Source organism: Arvicanthis niloticus (genome assembly GCF_011762505.2).
Source record: "Arvicanthis niloticus isolate mArvNil1 chromosome Y unlocalized genomic scaffold, mArvNil1.pat.X SUPER_Y_unloc_4, whole genome shotgun sequence".
Taxonomy (NCBI): Eukaryota; Metazoa; Chordata; class Mammalia; order Rodentia; family Muridae; genus Arvicanthis; species Arvicanthis niloticus.
Window position 1 is genome coordinate 2,607,550 of NW_023045021.1, and position 22,139 is coordinate 2,629,688.

General features: G+C 37.7%; 1 long non-coding RNA gene across 1 annotated transcript; it reads left to right on the forward strand.

Moving 5' to 3' along the window:
• The first annotated feature begins 1,701 nt into the window (after window positions 1-1,701).
• LOC117701315 (uncharacterized) lies at window positions 1,702-6,176 on the forward strand. The gene is made up of 3 exons (XR_013070149.1): window positions 1,702-1,850; window positions 3,948-4,118; window positions 5,278-6,176. It is a non-coding gene; the product is annotated as an uncharacterized LOC117701315 (long non-coding RNA).
• Window positions 6,177-22,139: the final 15,963 nt, after the last annotated feature.

Here is a 22,139-nt window from a genome sequence, read left to right on the forward strand (position 1 = left end):
TTGGTTGGTGGTTTGGTCTCTGGGTCTAGGTTAGTTGACATTGTTGGTCCTTCTATAGAGTCCCTCTGCCTTCTAGGTCCCTCAGTCCTTCCCCCAACTCTTCCACAAGACTTCCTCAACTCTGTCTAATGTTTGGTTGTGGGTATCTGCATCTATTTTGGCCAGCTGTTGGGTAGAACTTCTCATAAGACAGTAATGCTAGGCTCCTGTCTGCAATTATTACAGAATATCACTCATTCATAGGATCAGTGGTTGTTTCTTGCCTATGGGTTGGGTCTCAAGTTGGGCCAGTCGTTGGTTGCCTGTGCCCTCATTCTCTCTGCACCATCTTTGTTCCTGAACTTCTTATTGGCAGGACATATTCTGGGTTGATAGTTTTGATAGGTTGGTGTCCTTATCCCTCCACTGGGAGTCCTGCCTGGCTACAAGAGGTAGCTACTTCAGACTCCATATGCCCCACAGCTAGGAGTCTGACCTAGTCACTCTCATAGACTACCTGCCTACCCCCACCACACCCTCACCTGTGTGCACACTCATCCACCTGCTGCCCACTGCCATATTATTTTCCTTTATTGTATTATTACCAGCCTGGTGCCTGTTAAAGCAGAGAGAGGGGTAGGTTTTCTTTTCCACCAGAAGTACAGATGATTTGAGCTGCCATGCTGGTGCTGGGAACAGAACGAAGGTGCTCTACAGTGCTTTTAGTTGCTGATCCATCTCCCTAGCACCCCACAGTTATTTTATCTTTATTTTATTTCACTTTATTTTATTTTTGTGTGTATAGGTAATTTGCCCTGCATGTGTATCTTTGGCCACATGTGAACAGTGCCCTTAGTGGCCTGAAATGGCCATGGCCTCTCCTGATACTAGAGTTCCAAATGGTTGTACGCTTCCATGTGTGTACTGGGAATCGAACTTGGGTCCTTGGAAGAGCAGCCAGTTTTTTTTAACTGATCCATTTTTAAAGTCCCTGTTTCAGAGATCTAGTGGCATATTTATAATTTTTAATTTCTCTGACCCACTCATACTTGAGTAGCAGTTAGATCTCCATAAATTTTTGTAGGTACTGAAGCATTTTTATGTATAGATCAGATAGTCTACATGAAAGTATTCTTTTTCTTTTTCATTTTTAAAGTTTGTTTAGTGTTTCAGAATGAGCTCTGTTTTAGAGAAGAGGTTTCCATGGCCTGCTGAGAAGAATGTATATTCTTTGATTCTTGAGTAAAATGTTCTGTAGGTATCTGTTAAGTCCATTTATTGTAGCATGTCATTTAATTCTGAAGTTTCTCTATTTTTCTTTTTTTTGTAAATGGCCGAAAGATGCGGGTATTGTTTTGTAATCCTTTCAGCTAGCCTGATTAGCTATTACTATCTAAAGTCCGTATTGAAATGCGTGTTAATTGCCTGTACTTTATTTTTCAGATGCTGGTAGAGGGAGTGGGGCCACTAGGCACTAAGGACATATGTTGTAGCCTCAGGCCTTGGGGTTAGAGATGGCATAAAGCTCCCCAGACCTTGGACTCTGGATGTGAGACTAGGGATAAGATTGAGAATTTGAAAGAATGCAAGTTCGGTACCATTATGAAGACTTACACAGATGGGCCTGAGCCCAGGATGTTTGGCCAGGCTAGACCTGAGAGGTTGGATTATGGTGCAGGGGGCAGAGGAAGCTAGGTTCTTAATATTCAGTGTTTAATTTCTCTTTAAAATTCTCCCATTATAGATACTGTCTCCTCAAGATTCTAAAGCAGTGTCAGGCTTTGAGAGAAGCTCTTGTTGCCGCAGGGAAAGAGGTTTTGTGGCATGGGAGGATAAAGGATGAACCAGCTCCTTACTGTAGCATCTGTGAGGTAAGTATCCTTTCTTACTGGAGGTTGATCTGGATTCTGTAGAGTTGTAAGTTCATTGGTTTATCTGGATCTTGAAATATGATCTCATGTAGCCAACAGTAGTTTTGAACCCCAGAACTTCTTGTCTCCACCTTATATCTAATGGGATACTGGGTATATAATAGCATATCAGGGTCAGTTTCTCTTGTTTGTAAATGCCAAGTCTTATTTATTTACTTACATGCCAAACACTGTTCCCTTCCCATTTGTTCCCCCCATCCCCTGCCTTAGTAGAGTCCCTTCACCCATCCACCTCCCCTTCTCCTGAGAGAGGGTGGGTCTGTGGTTGTCCCCACCCCCTACAACCCCATCCCTCCACCCTGGAACATCAAGTCTCTTGTGGTTAGGTGCATCCTCTCTTACTGAAGCCAGACAAGGCAGCCCTTGTTGGGGAACATATTTCACGGTTAGGCCTCAGCTTCAGTTTATCTATATGTTTATGTTATGCTTTTTACAAAACTCACATATTATAATTACTTTAAATTCTTACCTGAAAATGAAATATTATACTGTATATTGGCCTAGAATCATCTGCTAGGCATACATGTAATAACTCCTTGCCAAATGACAATTATCTCAGACTTTGAAGATATCAAAAGCACAGATGGTGACAGACTAGATTTAGTGTAGTGCAAGTCCAGTCAGGTAATTACTAATTCTTTGTCTTAGGGTTTTACTGCTGTGAACAGACACCAGGACCAAGACAACTCTTAGAAGGACATTTAATTGTGGCTGGCTTACAGGTTGCAAGGTTCAGTCCATTGTCATGAAGGTGGGAGTATGACAGCATTCAGGCAGGCATGGTGCAGGAGGAGCTGAGAGTTCTTAATCTTCATCTGAAGACTGCTAGTGGAAGGTTGACTTTCAGGCAGCTAGGACTAGGGTATTAAAGTCCACACTCACAATGACACATCTACTCCAACAAGGCCACACCTCTAATAGTGCCACTCCGTGGGCCAAGCACATTCAAACCATCACAGCCCTTTACAGTATTTGTTATAGTAGATGAGCATTCTAGAATTTTTTAGTTCCAATAGGAAGAAAGATGAGTAAATCCACACCTGAACTCATATGAAAGGTTTTAGTCACAACAGCAGCACATGGGTAGAAATGTGGCATAAGTGACAGCATTTACGTACACAGCATGAGTAATTATTGGGATTTGATTTTTAGCTCTAGAGAGAAAAGAGCTTGCCTTTTTTGTTTGTTTGTTTAGCTTTCATTTTATTAGAAGACAAATTACAAACAACCAACTATGGCACTCATATGTATGATTGAATATGAAACTGGCAAAATAAACAAATTATTCAATACTTAGAAGTGCTGTTTCTGATTCACATAGATGGGCATACAGGCCTTGGAGCATTCAACTTTCTTTGAGGGTTGAGTTCAATTTCACCAGCCAAAGTGGATTATTATAGAATATTTTAGGCTTTGTGAACATTCAAAGGATGAGGAAAGGGGTACAGATAAGCAGTGAGTGAAAATAGTTTCTTGTCCAGGGTAGGGGAAGAATGTTTGTGATAGAATGGCTTATATATGGCAACTGGCATACTCGTGAGATATGTCTCTGGGTCAAGATAGACTTCAAATTCTTAAATATCAACATTAGCGGATATATCTAAAATGTACTCATGATACTGAAATAACTAAAGTGTTTGATGATCAGAGACAGTATAGACAGAAATGTCATTAATTTGCACGCTGTTGGAATTACCTTCAGACATACTTGCTATAGAAGGGACAACAAAATGGTTCATCAAGCAAAAAAAAGGACACTTTCCACATGTGGAAGTCTGATAATGAGAGACTCAACTTTCCAGAGTTGTCCTGTGACCAGCATGCATGTGTACATAAAGGCACATACACATTTTTTTAAAAATGAACTTTATGACAACTAAAGCCAACAAGGTACTCAACAATTTCCAGGTTTTTTTTTTATGTCTGTGTTAAATATACATTAAAATATCATTGGATTTAATGATTGTTTCTTTGTATTTTCCTCTAGCCAAATGTTTAAATTCAAAATATTTTGTTCTTTCTCTTGTGTAAAAATAGGTGGAAGTTTTTAATTTGCTTTTTGTCACTAACGAAAGCAATTCTCAAAAGACATATATAGTACATTGTCAGAACTGTGCACGAAAATCAAGTGGAAATTTGGAAAATTTTGTGGTGCTAGAACAGTACAAAATGGAGGACCTGATTCAAGTCTATGACCAATTTACATTAGTAAGTGATTTAAAATGACACTATATACTTAACTGGGTTGCAAAGGAGCAGTTTGACTTTTGAGTACCAATATGTTAAAATCCCCTTTGGTCCAGTAGATACATTGTACTTTATAAACTTGACATAGGGGTGTGTGTGTGTGTGTGTGTGTGTGTGTGTGTGCGTGCACACACACACATAGACACATACACACATATATATTCACTTTTTAAAAATGAGAATGTTGTCACAGCTAAATTTTAAAAATCTTTTCCTGCTTTTTACAATAATTTATATATATATATATATATATATATATATATATATATATATATATATATATCCTAGTTGATAGTTAATTTGTTTTTCTGTAGTAATTACCAGGATGGACATAGTATTTTTAATCTCATTATATTTATTTAAAATGTAATACTTCCTACTGCTATTACCTTCATAGAAATAGACTGTGGCTCACAGTAAATATGAAGTTCTTGTCCACATTCAGTGTTTGATAACTTGCACAGTTTTTTTGGTTTTTTTTTTTTTTTTTTTAAGATTTCTTTAGTTTTATATTATATTTGGGTGTTTTGCCTACATGTATGTCTATATACCATGTGCAAAATTGCTGTTTTTAATTTCAAAAAAATATTGTTTGAGATGGTATTTACTCCTACTCCAGAAGTTGTGTCTTTAGAAATACAGTTTGAGTTATAGATATTATTTTAGGAGTTTTATTTGTACATTAGAAATTTATTTTCAGATTTTTGTTGTTGATAGTCATGTTGCTTGAGGAAATTAAAGAACAACATGGAGTGTTTAAAATAAATAACAGAATAGAAACACAGATTATGTTTCTATATAATCATGCCACTAACTAGCTGATGGAATGTTTATTACATTTTTCATTGTACATTTAGAATTTTTAAAAATCAACTCAATAATACTTCAAATTTTTTTTGATTAAGTGGTAAACTACAGAAAAAACGATGGAGATTTTTGGTAGCAGAATCTTGGGAACTGGATTCGGTATGAATTCTCACTTAGCTGACTATTAAGATTTTGCTTCTTTCTAACCCAAGCATAAACAAGTCGTTAGTGTTCACTTATAGCTCTGAGCTACAGAATACTTACAGGCTTATGTAACAAAACAATAATTAATATACTTTTCTTTTATTTGTAGGCTCCTTCGTTATCTTCTGCATCTTAATATTGTTCCAGAAATACTGAGGCCGTTGTTCTTCATGAAATATACTACTTATTTTATTGTTATTTCTTAAGACTGCTATCTCAAAGCTAAGTCTATGCAACCTTTTAAGTGTAGGGAATCAGGAGACTAAACAGAGAGCATTACTTCTATTCTAAGATTTACAAGGTTGACCCAGATGTATTTCATAATTAAAAATTAAAAGTAGTAGTCACATGATTTGTATATGTCTGCCAGAAATACCATTCTACACAGACTAATGGCTTGAAAACAACCCTTTTTATGTGTATGCATTTCTGGGCTGACAGATTTCTTTATGCTCATAAGTTACCCCAAATTTTTTCTTCAGAATCAAATAACATCTTACTTGGCTACTTCTTTTTAAGACAACTAACAAATTGGAAAAAAAAATTTTTACCAATTTTTTTCAAAAGTCAAAATAATATGAAAAAGGCTTGTATTGCTCTGTCGCTGTTGTTTTGAAGTCTTGATTTCATGTGATTATGAAATAAAAATATTAACAGACAAGGTAAAAAGACTATAGGTTGCATATAAATAATTTCAAATTTCAAACTATTTATAAATATACATGTATATATGTGTATATTGCTTGAAAATACTTGTGATGAATGTTGTTATTTTTCTAGATTCACTTGCCATTAAATACTAAGGAGTTGTGTAATTTTAAATGCCAAAATTAAATTTTGTATGTGTAAATAAAGCTACTTAGCATTGTACATAAACTTTTATTAAAATTGTTTAGTGTTTAAAGATTAAAATTTAAAGTTTGAGTTGTGAAGACTATATAGTTCCATTCGATGTTCTTTTTCAAAGTTAATAAATATATATGTATTTTATGTGTCTATAAACACATATATGTAGAAATCTCAATATTTCCCTCTACAAGGAAATCACATTTTTCAATTTTTTATGTCCGATAGTTTTGAAGCTATTTGCTTACAAAATATGTATGCTTATTTTTAAAAACCATCAGTGTCTTTTAGTTTGATTAGGTGGCAGCTTATGCAATGACAACTCGTAAGTAGTAGTCACTGTCAGAAATATATTTTAAGGGCAGAAAACAAAGGTAAATTAAGATAGAGAGTTGACAAATGCTTATCATTTAGAGTTTTGCTTTAATGGAAAAGTTAATTGCAATGATGACCTTCTATTTTAGAATATGAATACACTTAGGAACATTTTTTAAAAGTTAGATAATTTTGAAATTCCATGTATTCATTCTTGTTCAACCTGGTGTGTGTTGGGAGACAAAGGCATTCGAATTTATTATTAGTAAATCTTAACAAGGTCTATGAAGACTTTATTTCATATTTTAAAAGCTTACTTTTTTACTTAAAAGCTTAGTTTTACGGTATAACAAAGACATCCCTATTTTCTTCTGTTTTTTTTTTTTTTTTTTTTTGGTACTTGCCTGCATTATCATTTTATTATTTGTTCTTTCCAAAGTGTTTTTCTAAGAGCTTTGGTGAAGAATTGATGAAGCATTCTAAATGAAGTCATACAAATTACAAAACAAAATTTTTATTTCTTGGTAGTAAACTAGCTTGATTGCATTATGAGTTTTTGTATGGTTTGAAATATGTCATCACAGAAACAATAAAGTCATAAATATATGTATTATTAGGCAATTTGGAAATATTTGTGGCTAGTGATTACCTATATAAGAACGAAATTGATACAATTTTTTTGTTAAAACCTACATAGTAAGAAAGTGGTGAGGTGGCTTAGTGCATAAAGCAGTTGCTTTGAAATCCTACCAACTTAATTAAGATTGGTCCCTGGATCCCATGTTCAAGTAGGAGAGAACTGACTCCAATGAGCTCTCCTCTTGAGTTCACACGTATGCCACACATACAAATATAAACAGTATAAAGTACTAAATATAAAGTATTCTTAAATTCTTCAAAGCTAAATCATTTCCAAGATCCACATAAATTTAACTTAGTGGATTTACGTAGAATTCAGAAATGAGTTAGTTCTTATTGATTACAGGTATATGATGCATAACAGATGAAAAGGGAGAGACTACAGCAGACACCAAGAAAATTCAGAAAATAATAAGGATATACTTGAAAATTTTTGTGCTCCACTAAACTGAAAAACTTTAAATTTGTATTGGAAATTTATTTTAAATATATACTTATAGGAGTATAGATTCCTAGATACCTAGATAAAAAACTAGGTGTGGTGTTGCATACTTTTAACATTTGTCCAAGAGAAACTAAGACTCATTTTTGAAGTCTAGATTAACCCACTAAGTTAACTTTATGTTGATCTTGGAAATGACTTAGCTTTGAAATTTTTAACACAACAATAAATTAAGTAACACAAATCAGAACAAATAACAAAAATTTTTGTATACAAAATACTAAAGTCATTATTTTCTGTCGGCCGATGTGCAGTTTGTTTGAAAATAAGGATTTTCTTACTAAAACGTTTGAACTGGATTTCTGGGATTTGCTTGATAGCTATTCTGGCCAGTTTGGCAAACAAGGTGATGTCTCCAGCAGAATACCAGGGTTGACCTCTGGCCTCTACAAGCAGTCATGTACAAGTGCACATTCATTATTAAAATTACACAAAGCATACATGTAAACACTCAAGCACAAAAGGAAATGCCTTGAGAAGATGAAAAGTATCACTGAATCTAACCCCAGAATGTACATACTTGTAAAGAATGCATTCTACTTAATTTGTATTCTTCATCAGACCATTAATCTCAGTTGAATAATACCTCAGAGACTGTCTTTAAGTTTAAATTGGATATTGTACCTCCCATTACAAAGAATATGTGGGCATAACTTAAAACTTTTTTAAAGATTTATTTATTCTTTATACAGTATTCTGCCTGCATGTATGCTTGTACACCAGAAGAAGGCACCAGATCTCATTATAGATGGTTGTGAACCACCATATTGTTGCTGGGAATTGAATTCAGGACCTTTGGAAGAGCAGTCAGTGCTCTTAACCTCTAAGCCACCTCTTTAGCATCTTTCCTCAACCCCCCACCCCCTACTCCCCTCCCCAAGACAGGGTTTCTCTGTAGTCCTGGCTGTCCTGGAACTCACTCTGTAGACCAGGCTGGCCTCAAACTCAGAAATCCACCTGCCTCTGCCTCCCAAGTGCTGGGATTACAGGCGTGCTCCATCACTGCCCGGCTCCTCTTTAGCATCTTAAAACATTTTTTAAACATATCACAGAACAATATGTTTGCTACAACTAAGATTAGATATGATTTAATAGATATTAGACTTTCAGACATTTTTTGCTATGAGAATTATTACTGTTGACTGTTTTTAAACAAGAACGTATGATGGAATATGTCAAAAATACATAGAATATATAGCATACTTTGTGCTGTATATGTTTTAGAAAAAAGATTTCTATATACAGAAATTCAAGACAGAAATGTGTCTGCACAAATTTGCATAGAATTTTAAGTAATAGCACAACTGTTCTTGTATTGAGTTTGTATTTTGTTAAGAATTGTACATCTATGTTCATAAGGAATAGTGGCTTCTGATTTGTGTGTGTGTGTGTGTGTGTGTGTGTGTGTCTGTCTTCTGTCTGTCTGTCTGTCTGTCTGTCTGTCTGTCTGTCTTCTGTCTGTCTTTGCATGGTAATATGGCTTCAGAAAACAAATTAGTCTATGTTTTCTGGGGTAATTTGAGGAGTGTTGGAATTAGTTTTTCTTTGAGGGTCTGGCTCTGAGCTTTTTTGGTTGGAAGGTTTTTACTTAGTGTTTGTATTTCATTAGGGATTATGAGTCTGTTTAAATTCTTGCCTTGATCTTGATTTAACTTTGTTAAGCTGTATATATCAACAAATTTACCCTTTTCTTTTAGTTCTTTAGTTCAGTGGAGTACAAAATTTTGAAGTATATCTTTATACTTTTCTGATTTTTTTTAATTTCATCTCTAATTTTAATAATTTGAATCCTCTGTCTCTTTGTTTTGGTTAGCTTGCTAAAAATTGTCACCCTTGGTGTTGTTTTTTGTTTTTTGCTTTTCAGGAGCAACTCTTTATCTCTTTATTTCATTAATTCTTTGTGGGGTTTTTGTTTGCCTGTATTTTAATTCTTTCAGTCCTAAGTTTATTTTCCCTGTGTACCCTTTGTATTCATTGTCATTATTCTGCCATTTATTCATAACCTCACTTAACTCCTCAATCAGCATTATTGCTGTTATTTTTCAAATCTTAAGTCACTTTTTTCAGTTGACATGTCTATGAGTATACTGATTTCTTGTGAGGTCTTGCTTTTGGTTATTTAGGTTTTTATGTATGTGTTGGGAGTTAGGCATCTTGTCCCTCTTTAAATAGGTCTCAGAAATTGTTTCCTCTTACTCTAACATGTCACATGGTTTTCTTGATGCACGCTGAAGACCATAATTACCTGTGGGTATGAAAACAAATGTTTCTAGCTATGCTGGTTTAGTAAATTAGTGGTTCTCTTTCAACAACCATGACTTCATTGCACTAGGTTTCTAGTACCAGGCATAATATTCCTTTTGTTGAGTGAATCTTAAGTCCAATTACAGATATTACCAAGATATGTATGCCACCTTGAACATATGTGGTTCATACATTTCATAGGTTGGTAAATATGTTGGTTGCTTCCCTCATTTGTAAACTTCTGTGGCACTGTGGTTCCATGAAAACTAGTCCTCAGTGAGGACACATTCAACTTAATTTCAGCATGGTATCTTCACCAAAAAGGACTTAGCTTCCACCTCTTGGGGTACACCAGGAGTAACTACAATAGGCTGTATGCTTGGGCCCTAGCTGTCACCTCAGAAGAGGGCTTCTCATGTCCTGTATCAAGAATGTTTATTAAGTGATCTTTTACACTTGGAGATAGCACTATCAGCATAGATCAGAAAATTTCATTAAAATATGTAAGTTTTTATACAGTGAATAAGGAATTACTTGGATTTTAGATTTTTGGGGTTTTTTTCTAAGTAACTAGTTAATGATGTGACTGACTCTTTGTGTATTTTTCAAACATCAATATTGTTTGGTTTTTTTTTTTAAACCCAGTTCTATTCCCTATATTTATTTATCTCTCCTTCTCTCTCACTCTCCCTCTCCCTCTCGCTCTCACTCTCTCTTTTTTTGAATGCCCCAATTCCTATTTCCCCTGTCATATCGTTTGTTTCCTACGTTTCTCTCCTTTCCCAACTGCTCTACCCTGTCAATTTTCCTAGTTTTACTTAGCTGGGTTTTTTTAATTTATGAAATCCTGTGCTCTCACCTCTGTAGATTTGGAGCTAGTAGACTCCAACAAAGAGAACATACTATATTTGTCTTTCAAGGTCATATATCAAAATACTATCTTTCCTAGGTCTGTCCATTTACTTGCAAAGTTTATGGTTTCCTTGTTATTGACAGCTGAATAGTATCCCATAGTGTCTGTGTCTTACATTTTCACTATTAATTGGCTGTGAGTCCTTAGGTTGTTTCTATTATTTATTATGAATCGAGTAGCAATGAACATAGCTGAGCAAGTGTCTGTGGAGTACAATATTGAGTCCTTTGACATGTACCAAGGAGATATGGTAGATTTATTTTTAGCTTTTTGAGAAATCTCCACACTGATTTTCAAGTGCACGTACTAATTTGGAGTTCCAGCTATGTTGAATGAGTGTCTCTGTTCCCTGCATTTGACCCTTTTTATAATTGTTTTGTTGTTGTCTTTATTAATCACTCCATTTGTTTACATGTCAAATGATATCCCACTTCCCAGTTACCCTTCCACAAGCCCCCCGTATCACAACCTCTCTTTTTTCCCTCCTCTTTACCTCTATGAGGGTGCTTCTCCACCCACTCATGCCTCACCTCTCCAGCATCCCCCTACGATGGGGCATCAAGCCTCCACAGGACCAAGGGCCTCCCCTCCAGTTGATGTCAGACGAGGCCATCCTCTGCTAAGTAAGTGTCTGGAGCCATAGATCACTCCCTGTACACTCCTTGGTTAGTGGTCTAGTCCCTGGGGGGGACTGGCTGGTCCAGCCAGCTGACATTCTTCCATTCTTCCGATGGGGTTGCAATCTCCCTCCATTCCTCCAGTCTTTCCATCCGCTCCCTTACCAGGGTCCCTGAGCTCAGTCCGATGGTTGGTTCCAAGCATCCAATGACATCTACATTTGTCAGTTGCTGGCTGAACCTCCCAAGGAGCAGCTACACCAGGTTCCTGTCAGCAGCAAGTGCCTCTTGGCAGCAGCAACAGTGTCAGGTTTGGTGGCAGACAGAATGGATCCCCAGGTGGGGCAGTCCCTGGACGTCCCTTTCTTCAGTCTCTGCTCCATTTTTGTCCCTGTTCTTCCTTTGGACAGGAACATTTCTGGATTAAAAGCTTTGAGATGGGTGTGTGGCCCCATCTCTCCACCAGGCTGTGCCTGTCTACTGGAGATGGTCTTTACAGGTTCTATCTTCTCTTCTCTGCTAAAGTCATCCCCATTGGGACCTAAGAGCCTCTCATTTCCCTGGTGTCCAGGGCTGTCCAGTGGCTATTCCCTTTTCCCCATCCCCAGCTGCTACATACTTTTATTGATTTCTTGACTTTCTGTATATCTCTCCTGTCCATTCCAGTACCTGATACTGCCCCCGTTATTTCCTCCCCCCTCCTCTGTCCCTCCAAGATCCCCCACTCCCTCCACCACCACCCCACACCCCCTCCCCCTTTCCCCCCCGCCCTCCCCCCCCCCCCCCCCGTGATCATTCTGTTCCCTCCTCAATACAGAACTATCCACATCCTGGTCTTAGCTTTCTCCTAAGCTCCATACGGTCTGTGTGTTGTACCTTGGGCATTTTGAGTTTTGGGGCTAATATCCACTTACCAGTGAGTACATACCATGTGAGTTTTTTGTGACTGGGTTACCTCACTCAGAATGATATTTTCTAGTTCCATCCACTTGCCTTCGAATTTCACGAAGTCATTGCTTTTAACAGCGAAGTAGTACTCCACTGTGTAAATGCACCATATTTTTTGTATCCATTCCTCTGTTGAGGGACATCTGGGTTGTTTCCAGCTTCTGGCTATTATAAATAAAGCTGCTATGAACATAGTGGAGCATGTGTGCTTGTTATATGTTGGAGCATCTTTTGGGTATATGCCCAGGAGTTACCGGTATGTATGCCAACATAAAACTATTTCCAGTTTTCTGAGGAACCACCAGACGGATTTCCAGAGTGGTTGTACCAGGTTGCAATCCCACCAACAATGGAGGAGTGTTCCTCTTTCTCCACATCCTTGCTGTCACCTGAGGTTTTGATCTTAGCCATTCTGTGACTGGTGTGAGGTGGAGAGTGGTTTTGATTTGCATTTCTGTGAACTAAAGATGTTGGACATTTCTTTAAGTGCTTTTCAGCCATACAAGATTCCTCAGTTGAGAATTCCATTTAGCTCAGTACCCCATTTTTTTTTTTAACAGTTATTTGGTTCTATGAAGTCTACCTTCTTGAGTTCTTTATATATTTTGGATATTAGCCCTCTATTGGATTTAGGATTGGTAAAGATCTTTTTCCAATCTGTGAGTTGCCGTTTTGTCCTATTGACAGTGTCCCTTGCCTTATAGAAGCTTTGTAATTTTATGAGATCTCATTTGTCAGTTGTTGATCTTAGAGCATAAGCCATCTGTGTTCTGTTCAGGAAAATTTCCCCTGTGCCCATATGTTCGAGGCTCTTCCCCACTTTGTCTCCTACTAGATTCATTGTATCTGGTTTTATGTGGCAGTCCCTGATGCATTTGGACTTGAGCTTTGTACAAGGAAATAAGAATGGATCCATTTGCATCCTTCTGCATGCAGACTACCAGACGAACCAGCACTGTTTTTGAAAATGCTGTCCTTTTTCCCCTGGATGGTTTTAGCTCCTTTGTCAAAGATCAAGTGACCACAGGTGTGTTGGTTCATTTCTGGATCTTCAATTCTATTCTAGTGATCTTCCTGCCTGTCTCTGTACCAATACCTTGCAGGTTGTTTTGGTGGTTTTTGTTTGTTTGATTGTTTTTTGTTGTTGTTTTTTGTTTTTTTGTTTTTTATCACAGTTGTTCTGTAATACAACTTGAGGTCAGGGATAGTGATTCCCCCAGAAGTTCTCTTATTGTTGAGAATAGTTTTTGCTATCCTGGGTTTTTTGTTACTCCAAATGAATTTGAGAATTGCTCTTTCTAAGGCTACGAAGAACTGATTTGGAAGTTTGATGGGGATTGCTTCGAATCCGTAGATTGCTTTTTGTAAGATGAACGTTCTCACTGTGTTAATCCTGCTGACCCATGAGCATGGGAAATCCTTCCATCTTCTGAGGTCTTTATTTTATTTCTTCAGATACTTCAAGTTCTTGACATAGAGATCTTTCACTTGGTTAGATTCACATCGACATATTTTATAGTATCTGTGACCCTTGTGAAGGGTGTCATTTCCCTAATTTCCTTCTCAGCCTGTTTTTCCTTTGAGTAGAGGAAGGCTGCTGATTTGTTAGAGTTAATTTTACATCCAGCCACTTTGCTGAAGGTGTTTATCAGCTGTAGGTGCTCTATGGTAGAGTTTTTGGGGTCGCTTACGTATACTATCATATCCTCTGCAAATAGTAATATCTTGACTTCTTTTCTCCCAATTTGTATCCCTTTGACTTCCTTTTGCTGTCTAATTGCTCTGGCTAGAACTTCAGTACTATATTGAATAGTTAGGGAGAGAATGGGCAGCCTTGTCTAGCCCCTGAGTTTAGAGGGATTGCTTCGAGTTTCTCTCCATTTAGTTTGATGTTGGCTACTGGCTTGCTGTATATTGCTTTTACTATGTTTAGATATGGGCCTTGTATTCCTGATCTTTCCAAGACTTTTAACATGAAGGGATGTTGAATTTTGTCATATGCTTTCTCAGCATCTAGTGAGATGATCATATGTTTTTTTTTTCTTTGAGTTTGTCTATATCTCTATATTGAAGGATTTCCGTATATTGAGCCAACCCTACATTCCTGGGATAAAGCCTACTTGATCGTAGTGGATTTTTGCATCGGCATTCATAAGGGAGATTGGTCTGAAGTTCTCTTTCTTCGTTGTGTCTTTGTGTGGTTTAGGTATGAGCATAATTCTGGCTCCATAGAACAAATTGGGTAGTGTTCCTTCTGTTTCTATTTTGTGGAATGTTTTATAGAGAACTGGTGTTAGGTCTTCTTTGAAGGTCTGATAGAATTCTGCACTAAAACCATCTGATCCTGGGGCTTTTTTGGTGGGTAGACTTTTAATGGCTGCTGCTATTTCTTTAGGGATTATGGGACTGTTTAGATGATTTTATCTGCTCCGGATTTAACTTTGGTACCTGGTATCTGTCTAGGAAATTGTCCATTTCATCCAGATTTTCCAGTTTTGTTGAGTATAGGCCTTTGTAGTAGGATCTGATGATTTTTTTTGAACTTCCTCAGCTTCTGTTGTTATGCCTCTCTTTTTCACTTCTGATTTTACTCATTTGGATACTGTCTCTGTGCCCTCTGTTTAGTCTGCGTAAGGGTTTGTCTATCTTGTTGATTTTCTCAAAGAACCAGCTCCTGGTTTTGTTGTTTCTTTGCAAAGTTCTTTTTGTTTGTACTTGATTGATTTCAGCCCTGAGTTTGATTATGTCCTGCTTAACTACTTCTCTTGGATGTATTTGCTTCTTTTTGTTCTAGAGCGTTCAGGTGTCAAGTTTCTAGTATATGTTCTCTCCAGATTCTCTTTGTAGGCACTTAGAACTGTGAGTTTTCCTCTTAGCACTGGTTTCATTGTATCCCACAAGTTTTGGTATGATGTGTCCCCATTTTCATTAAATTCTAAAAAGTCCTTAATTTCTTTCATTTCTTCCCTGACCAAGTTAACATTGAGCAGATAGTTGTTCAGGTTCCATGCATATGTGTGCTTTCTGTTGTTTTTTTGTTGTTATTGAAGACCAGATTCAGTTTGTGGTGGCCTGAGAGAATACATGGAATTAATTCAGTGTTTTTGTACTGGTTGAGGTTTGTTTGGTGTCTGATTATATTGTCAGTTTTTGAGAAGGTACTATGAGGTGCCGAGAAGAAGGTTATTCTTTTGTTTTAGGATGAAATGTTGTGTAGATATCTGTTAAATCCATTTGGTTCATAGTTTTGTAGTTTCACTGTGTGTCTGTTTACTTTCTGTTTCTGTTGCTGAGAGTGCAGTGTTGAAGTCTCCTACTATTACTGTGTGAGGTTCAGTGTGTGTTTTGAGCTTTAGTAATATTTCTTTTACAAATGTCAGTGTCCTTGCATTTGAGGCATAGATGTTCAGAATTGAGAGTTCATCATAGTGGATTTTTCTTTGATGAGTATGTGATATCCTTTTCCATCTTTTTTTTTTTTTTTTTTTTTTTGATAACTTTTGGGTAAAAGTCTATTTTGTTGGATATGAGAATGGCTACTCCAGCTTTTTTCTTGGGACCATTTGCTTGAAATTTTTTTTCCAGCCTTTTACTTTGAGGGAGTTTCTGTTTGTCACTGAGGTGTGTTTTCTATATTCAGCAAAATGCTGGGTCCTGTGTACATGTCCAGTCTGTTAGTCTGTCTTTTTACTGGGGGAACTGAGGCCATTGATGTTGAGAGATATTAGGGACCAATGATTGTTGCTTCCTGTTATTTTTGTTGTTAGAGGTGGAATTATGTTTGTGTGTTTCTCTTCTTTTGGGTTTGTTGTGAACAAATTAATTTCCTGTTTTTTCTTGGGTGTAGTTTCCCTTCTTGTGTTGGTCTTTTCCTTCTATTATCCTCTGTTGGGCTGCATTAGTGGAAAGATATTGTTCAAATTTGGTTTTGTTTTAGAATACCTTGGTTTTCTCATCTATGTTAATTGAGAGCTTTGCTGGGTATATTAGCCTTGAATGGCATTTTGTTGTCGTCGTCGTTGTTGTTGTTGTTGTTGTTGTTGTTGTTGTTGTTGTTGTTCTCTTAAGGTCTGTATGACATCTGCCCAAGATCTTCTGGCTTTTAGAGTCTCTGTTAAGAAGTCTGGTGTAATTCTGCCTTTATATGTTACTTGACCTCTCTCCCTTACTGCTTTCAATATCCTTTCTTTGTTCTGGGCATTTGGTGTTTTAAATATTGTTTGACAGGAGGAGTTTCTTTTCTGTTCCCATCTGTTTGGTGTTCTGTAGGCTTCTTGTATGTTTATGGGCATCTCTTTTTTTAGGTTAGGGAGGTTTCTTCTATAATTTTGTTGAAGATATTTACTGGCCCTTTAAGTTGGGAATCTTCACTTTCTTCTATACCTGTTATCCTTAGGTTTGGTCTTCTCATTGTGTCCTGGATTTCCTGGATGTTTTGGGTTAGGAGCTTTTTGCATTTTGTATTTTCTTTGACAGTTGTGTCCTTGTCTTCTATGGTATTTTTTATTCCTGAGATTCTCTCTTCTATCTCTTGTGTTCTGTTGGTGATGCTTGGGTCTATGACTCCTGGTCTTTTTCCTAGGTTTTTCCATCTCCTGGGCTGTCTCTTTTTGTGTTTTCTTTATTGTTTTGTTTTGTTTTGTTTTTCATTTTTATATCCTGGGCAATTTTGTTCAATTCCTTCACCCGTTTGTGTTTTCCTATATTTCTTTAAGGGATTTTCGTGTTTCCTCTTTAAGGGCTTCTTCCTGTTTACCTGTGTTGTGCGGGATTTCTTTAAGGGAGTTAATTATGTCCTTCTTAAAGTCCTCTATCATTTTCAGGTGATGAGAATTTAGATCTGAATCGTCCTTCATATGTGTGTTGGGGTATCCAGGGCTTTTTGTGGTGGGAGAACTGGGTTCTGATGTTGCCAAGTAGTATTGGTTTCTTGCGCTTGCCTCTTGCCATCTGGTTTCTTCTGGTGTTATCTGGTCTCCCTGTCTCTGGAGGCTGTCCTACATGGGAGTCTGTGATCTTGGATGTGTCAGAATCCCTGGGGTGTTGAGCTGCTACTGGGCTCTGGACTGAATGGGTGGGGATCCAGAGCAGAAGGTCTGCTGCAGGCACAGGTGCAAACTGGAAGGAGTGCATGTCTCTGCCTGGGTTGGGTATCTGTGTCCTGGGGTCCAGAGGGTTACCAGGTATTTGGGTACGGTTTGGAGTCTCACCTGTGAGCCTGGATGTGTCAGAATACCTAGTGTGTCAAGCTGCAACTGGGGTGTGGGCTGTTTGTTGGGATCCAGAGCAGAGTCTCTGCTTCTAGCACAAGTGTGAATCAGAAGCAACATGGGTCTCTGGCTCTTTCTCCACTTTTTAAAGACTTATGTATTTTTTGTATGTGAGTTCACTGTTTGTTTCTTCAGACACACCAGAAGAGAGCATCGGATCCCATTACAGATGGTTGTGAGCTACTATGTGTTTACTGGGTACTGAACTCAGAACCTCTGGAAGAGCAATCAGTGCTCTTAACTGCTGAGCCATCTTTCCAGCCGTGTTTCCTCCATTTTATCCAGAATTTGTTGTCTTTAACATTTTGACTGTGGTAATTCGAAATATCAAAGTTGCTTTGATTTGCATTTTATTTTCCTCATTGATAGGATAAATGTTTTGTGTTTGTTAGGTTTTTTTTACAACTTATTTTGTCTTGTGTGGAGTGTTCTGTCTGCAAGTATGCCTGAAGGCCAGCAGAGGGCACCAGATGTCATAGATGTTGTGAGCCACCATGTTAATGGGAATTGAATTTAGGACCTCTGGCAGAGCAGCCAGTGCTCTTAACCTCTGAGCCATCTCTCCAGCCCTTGAGATATTTCTTAACCATTTTTTTTTTCTTTCAAGAGTTCTCTAGTAAGGTCCTAAGCCCATTTTTCTAGTGGGTCACTCATCTTTTGAATTCCTTATATTTTTGGATGTTAAGCCTCTGTAGATTTCCTCTTTACCTTCTTAATTGTTTCTCTAGCTGTGCTGAAGCTTTGTAATTTTATGAAGACTCATTTTCAATTGTTTGCCTTAATTCCTGGACTAATGGAGTGCTATTTAGGAAGTCCTTTGCTATATCTCTATCATATGAATACTGCCTGTGTTCTGGCCATTACAGGATTTTAGATTTCGGTGTTTCAGATTTATGTCATGGATCCATTTGTAGTTAGTTTTTATACAAAGTGAGATTTATGGTTTACTTTAGTTTGAATATGCCACCATAGCTAGGTCTGGAGCATTGTGAAGGGTATCTAGAGTGGAAGATAAGGTAAAGTCATCCAGAAATATCCTGAGAAGGATATCACGTCTTTTCATTTTAATCACTTAATATTTTGAGCTAGGGGAAATAAATGAGGTCAGGCTGCAAGTGTGCTGAGTGAGACATCTTTGAAACTAGATTTTCACAGTGACCTCAAGGGTTCCCTTGTGTGAGGAAGAATCCTGATTTTTAGTCACTGAGAGAACTGGCCAAACACTGCCACTTTGAGGTATGCAGTTTATGAGACAGAGTGATGAAAACATAATCTGCAGTGGTACAGAGTCAACGCCACCTTGCTTTTGTTCCAGAGCTACAAAAAGAAAATACAAATATAAACAAATAAAACACTCTCTCTTATATGTTCAGTGTATGCTTGCTCAGCATTTCCACCTGGCTATTCATTTCACTCACTTTTTCATGATTCCCAACAAAGACTTGGACTCACAGATTTCAAGACCTGTGATTTGATGCTTAAGTTGACATAAGAGGAATGGTTCTAAAACTTCTAACTTGGTTGAATTTTCTTATCAGTGACTTAATTTGAATACTTGTCCCTGCTCATATGTTTGCTATAATATTCTTGTCAGCACTACCTGTCATCATCAAGGGACTTGACACTTTGGAGACAGCATTGTCAGAACATATTGGCAGAACTTCTGATGCCTAACATCCTTTATCTTTTTTTCACTCCTTTCATCCTCATTGGTAGAGCAGCATTAGTAACCATACATTCTTGTCACCATTGATGTCATCAGAATATGCTTATACAAAGTAGTTTTATACTATGCCCTGCACTCTGAAATCTGTGGGTCAAATGTACCTTTATATCTGTTGTTCTACCAACTGTGTATCTTAATGTACCTCCAAAATGGCCTGGACCTCTTCAAAATAACACTGTGAAGCTATACTAGCACGAGTCATATAAGAAAAATAAGAATAAATTGTTTCCACCAGGAAACGCCCAAACTAGATACACTTTTTATGACATTATAGTTACGACAATAATAAATATCTTGATTCACAAATGTGCACCTTTTCGAAAAATCACTGAGATGTTGAGTAATGAACACCCAAGGGTTGTATCCATGATGGGAGAGTTAAGTCCACAAACACACTGCCCTGAAAATACACATGAAAAATCAAATTAATTATTATCAATGTATTTGTTTCATTTATCAGAATGAATTTCAATTTCCAGTTGAGAAAACAAGCAAACCCTTTAATCTTTTAAATCATTAATATTTCTCCTGATTGGCAGGAACGGGGTATGGGTGGGAACGACATGTATCCTAATCATGGCTTTATGGGTTCAAGGTTTAGCAATTGAAAGAAGAGCAAGAGCAGCAATTATTGGACTTCTACACCTAACTCAGGCAACGATACTTCCCAGTTGACCTCAAGACATGCATTCACTAACTCCTTTACTTATTACAACTATAGTTTGTTTCCTTGATACATAAGCCTGCAATATTGGGCAGTTAAAGTGTCAGGCATTCAAGAATGTGTCTGTGGAAGCAAAACTGTTAATAAAAATAATCCTTTAGTGCCAGAATTAGCTCTCAGGTCTAGTTGATAAGAATTTCTGAAGCAAATAGGAGACAATGTGTGGGGCAGAAACTGGAGGAGAGACCATCCAGAGACAGCCCCACCTGGAAATCCCTCTCAGATGCATTCACCATATGCAAACACTGTTGTAGGTGTCTGGAAGTGCATTCTGACAGGAGCCTGACATAGCTGTCTCGTGAGAGTTCTGCCAGAGCCTGACATATACAGAGGAGGATGCTCACAGCTAACCATCAAACTGATTACAGGGTCCCCAGTGGAGGAGGTAGAAGACTGAAGGAGCTAAAGGGGTTTGTGGGCCTGTGGGGAGAGCAATAATACCAACCAACCAGAGCTTCCTGGGTCTAAATGACCACCCTGGGAGCACATATGGAGGGACCCATGTCTCTTGCTGTATTTGTAGAGGAGGATGGACTTGTTGGGCATCAATGCAGAGGAGAGGGCCTTGGTCCCTTGAATGCTGGATGCCCCAGGGGGATTTTGAGGGTGTGAATGTGGAAGAAGGTAGATGGGTAGGGGCACACCTTCATAGAAATAGTAGGAGGGAGGATGAATTAAAGGGGCTTCTGGAGGGGCGGGGGTGTGTGGAGAAATGGGATAACATCTGAAATGTAGATTAAAAAAAAAGTACATGATGATGATGATGATGATATGATGATGATGATGATGATGATGATGATGATGATGATGATGATGATAGAATAAACATAATGGAACTGGCTATGGCAATCAAACATTTGAGACTCTTTAGCATTACTCATATTATGGGGATTATTTATACTTGTCAAGGACAAGAGACACTGGAACAGGCCCATGGAACTTTAAAACAATATCTTCATAAAATAAAAAAGGGGGAGATATATCCCCATACACCACAAATTTGTTTAAATTATGTTCTTTTTATTTTAAAAATTTTAAGACAATTTTAATGCCAAGGGACTTTTTGCTGCGTGTCTATGGCAGTTTACAACTAGGCATACTTATGCACAGGTGAAAGGCACCAAGTACTGGCACAAGGCATGATCCCGATCAGGTATTAAATATGGGAAAGAGGGCATGTAGGTGTTTTTTTTCTGCAGGATGCTGAAGGAGCATGGTGGCTGCCAGAGTGATGAGCGAGACATGCTGATGCCAGGACAAAGAATGAGCTGACCTGTGAGCTTGCTGAGTGCCCTGACAATGGTGACTGGGAAGCTGTATTGGACATATGTTCCCAAACCACCATTGCTTACCTATATACCCCTCATGGGATAAGCTGCTTTGCCTCAAGGTTTCAGACCTTGTGGAACAGAGAATCAAAAAGATAAGTTATAATGACTCTTGTAGTGTTATTAAATGTGATCAGTTATTGAGACTCAATCATGGACTGGTCTAGAAATCAACCCAATACTGGAAATAACAGTCTTCATTTGGAAGTCTGGATCTGGACATTTTCAGAGTCACGTGTGGATATTAGCTGCAGTTCTCAGTGATGTTATGTTAGCAAGAGATAAAGTTGGGACAGGATCAGGATTTCAAACAGGTGTTAGCACATGTGTTAGGGCTCTTTTAATTGCCAAGTGAAAAATACTTTTGTTTCTTCTACAGTATTTAATGTAAGTTGAATTGATTGTACACCTCCTAATTGTGTTTGTGTTTTGAAATCCAGCATGTCAGCTATGGAGGTCTACCAGCCAGCTTTTGTTTTCGTGCCCTGAGTGTCACAGAACCTCGGTATTTTAAAAGTATCTTGCAAGTACTGGAAGAAGTGACTCAGGCTTTTAGCAGATACAGGAGGGTAGTGGGCTTGACTATTGCTGGTATAACAGCTTTAATTACATTAATTGCTAGCACCACTGCTTCTGCAATTGCTGTGACACAAGAAGCTAAGGCAGCTACTTTTGTTAATCATTTAGCAAAAAATGTTACTAATGTGTTGAATATGCAAGAGGATTTAGATAGGCATTTGGAAGAACGGATTGATGCTCTTTATCCTATTCAAATTATTGGAAGGAGGTTCAGAATTTAAGGGTAAGGAGCCATCTCGCATGTCATGCCAAATACCTTTGGATTCATGTTAGTTCTAAGATTGACAGTGGTAGTCATCATAATTAGGAAAAAGTTTAAA